We start from the raw sequence: 3,555 nt of genomic DNA on the forward strand, positions 1-3,555 counted from the left end.
GAAATCCAAAAATGCATGGGAAGAACAATATAAGCAAAACCACCATCGTTTCTTAAGGCATTGAACATGGGAAGTTTGAATCTTGGAATCTCCAGGTGGGACACCACAGAGTTCCATTTCCCCTTCCAATTCTTTCGCTTCAATTTCTACTGCCACCTTCAATCCCAGTAGCTTCCAAGGTCTGCTTGCTCCTCTTTTAAGAACGTGTGTTGTGTATATCCAAGAAACATTTCCTTACCACTTAGCACAGCTGAGACAGGATAGAATTTTCAAGAAGACTTTCCAAAACACTAAAGGGCAAACAAGGGAAGTAAGCACGAAAAACATAAGAAACAGTCTAGCTCAGTGGTTCTCAAACAGGCTTCCCCAGGGGACATGTGGCAATTTCTGGAGACATTTTTTATTGTCACGACTGGGGAGATGCTATTGATATCCAGTGAGTAGAACATTCGATTTCTCCCTGCTTTCTGTACCTACAGTATCATACTGCTAAACCTCCCACAACGCCCACAATAGCCCCTTGCAACAAAGAATTATCCAGTCCCAAAAGCCAACAGTGATGATGTTGAGAATCCCCAGTCACAGGTTAAGAACCAAGAGAAAGAAGTCCCAGCCCTTTGAGGGAGTCAGAGGATAGCTACCTCAGATGACAATTAGAACCAGAGGGCTGGGACTCAGAGATAAAGTGGCCGCATGGAGGATATCGTGTAGATATCCTTCTCACAGTCTCTCCCTAATCATCTTGACATCTCAGTGGGCACATCCAAGAGGAAGAAAGACCCCATTCTGTTACTCCCCTACACTCCTCCCACCCCAGTCTGGGATCCAGGTTTCTTGCCCCATAGATGACACAATGAATTATCTTACCCTCTAGGTATGACCTCACTCCTTAGTACATGACAGTGGCTTGACCCTTATGTCCAACAGCATAAACAAACAGTATGCCAAACAATTATCATTGCATTGACATAACACCAATGCTCCACGGATGGCCCTCAAGCAAATCGTCGGGGCACAAGTAACATCCACCATGGACAGCTCTCGCAGCTGAGGAGCAGTAGCCCAACTGCTATCATGGGTTGGAAGTCATTCAACAAGACCTTGTATCAAGCCCTGTGCTAGGTGCTGGATAAAGCCCGCTGGGCAAGACAGGTGTGGATGGTAACGATGAATCAAGAAGTTGGCAATTATCATTAGCCGTATGCCAGGCACAGTGCTGTCTGCTTTATCTACCTAATTTCAACTAATTATGACAAGAATCCCATATGTTGGGTGCTTTAAAGTGGAGAAAATAGGATCAGAGAGGTTGGATAACTTCCCTGATAGTCATGCTTTTTTTAAGGTGTGGAGGCAAGATTCAAACCCAAATCTGTGTGAGGCCATACCGTAAATTCATGACCCCTCATGGGATGGGGATGTCAAGAGGCATTTTTAGAGCGCCAGCCTCCTGTCTGGTGAGCACAAATGTTACATCCCTTCCATGGCAACGACAGGAGGGGAGATGAGAGGGGGTGAGGGCTGCTGACTCATGCTTCTCCTTGCTCCTCTCCTCTGGAACATACACGGGTTCATTTGCACTGAGCATCTATTTTCTGCCCCTGAGGTTATATCCAGAGGGAGCGATCAAGGTCTTCTCCCACATGGAACCACATCTGTCAGCCTGGCTACTAGCAAGAGTATAATGCTCTTCTGGAAGAGCCAAAAGGTAAAAAATGAACATGTCTCTATGTGGTGGCCAGACTCAGGCAAGAGAAGGCTCTAAAATATCAGACAAGAGGAGCCAAGGAAAGAATAGAGAAATGAATCAGCTAAATTTGTTGAATTTAACCCAGAAGGGGGATGCAAAACTCCATCTTCACAGATGTTATAGGAAGAGTCCAACATAATCATTTGTGACATGGATCATGGAGCCCACAGGTATGTACCCTGCTTTGAATTCTAGTGCTGTGGTCAGGAATGGCTGATCGTATAATCTGCACCCATGCAAGAGGGTACGATTGCTCCTGGTAATTGGGTAAATGCTTTCTCAACCCTAGAAAAGATTGGAATGGAATAGAGATGAAGAAGCAAATCAAAGCCAGAGACAACAGCTTTCTGTTCACTTTGGGAATCAGTTTTGTCATCCCTTGGGCCATCTGCAGGTGTTCTGGAAAGGCGTAGAAAATATGGCAGATGAGAAAATCTGATGTATTGGATTTGTGATTTCAGTGTGAAAGGTGTAATTGGTTTCTGACTTGTAATTTTAAGTTGAAAAGCAAAAGAAAACTTGAAGAAATGTTTAATCAGTTCTGAAATATATAAGAGAACAAAGAGATAACTATGCTTACAAATTTAATGTATTGAACGTACAAGAGTTATCTAAGTGCTCAGAAAGGTTTTGCTTGCTAGGTCATAAATGTCTTGCCAGACATTTGAAAAACACTTACGAAAATTAAATATATTGTATATATAAATAGACTTTAAAATGTTTAAGGGAATTTAATTAAGTTTGTAAGCGGGACCGATGTTTGGGGGAAATTAATCTGCTCAAATTGATTTAATCTAACATTATCCTGATCTTGTTTTATTAGGTCTATAAAAAGTCTAACAAGATTTCTAAATTTAACATGAAGGTTTAAGAAAAAGAAATTTTAATATTTATGACTTTAAAACTGTTGGAATTTCAAATACAAAAAAAAATGCAAATACTCCTCTAGAGACAAAAAGACAGCTCCTTGAGCATTAAAAGACTCAGTTAACAAACAGATCTGAGGAGGAAGAATGCTTCCCAAACTTTTTCAAGGACTCCAGAAGGATGGGTGGCAGTAGAAGGGACAACTTCCACCGTCTTTAGGTTTTTTTTTAATCTAAAAAGTGGATTTTGCATCCCATTCCATCATACATTTTCTCTCCATATGAAAATTATTTCCCCTAAAACCCCTTCAGAAAAAGTGACATTCCACTAAGAGGCACCATGCTAATCCTGCAGCTTCATGCACTTCCTGGCATTCTTCCGTGTCCCTCCAGGGCACAAGCACCCCTGTTGGAGAAGCACAAGCTTAGTGGGTCCACGCAGCTGGGCTGGAGAACATTGTGCCCAAGCGCAGGCCCTAACAGGGACTCTCTAGCCCCACCACCCACACCTCTAGCGCCATCCCAGGGTTTCTATTGCAAGAGCAATCTGTCCTTTTCAGGTGACCTAGGTATAGGGACCTCTGCTGAGGGCAAAAGGGGAGTTGATAATAAGCCAGCCCTCTCATGTCCTTCAAATGACCTTGGGCTCCCTGGCCCGCCGTGGAAACCACCTGTGCTGGTTAGTAAAACATTGCTTCTTGGTTGCAACCCAACCTTTTCCTAAGCACCGCCACAGGGACTGGACACTACAAACAATATTTTCCTTTTGCCTGCTTGCTCCGCTATTGGGTTCTGCCACCAGAGACTGCAAAACTACCAGTGGCCTTTTGCCCCAGCAGCTGCAGTGTTCCAGACGCCTGCTTTCCCAGCATGCCCAGAACCTGGGGCAGGGCTTCTTTCTCAGTTATCTACATCTCAGCTCTAAGAGGCCCGGCCTCTGAA

The sequence above is a fragment of the Ursus maritimus genome, unplaced genomic scaffold (genome assembly GCF_017311325.1).
Source record: "Ursus maritimus isolate PB19 unplaced genomic scaffold, ASM1731132v1 scaffold_8, whole genome shotgun sequence".
NCBI classification, from domain to species: domain Eukaryota; kingdom Metazoa; phylum Chordata; class Mammalia; order Carnivora; family Ursidae; genus Ursus; species Ursus maritimus.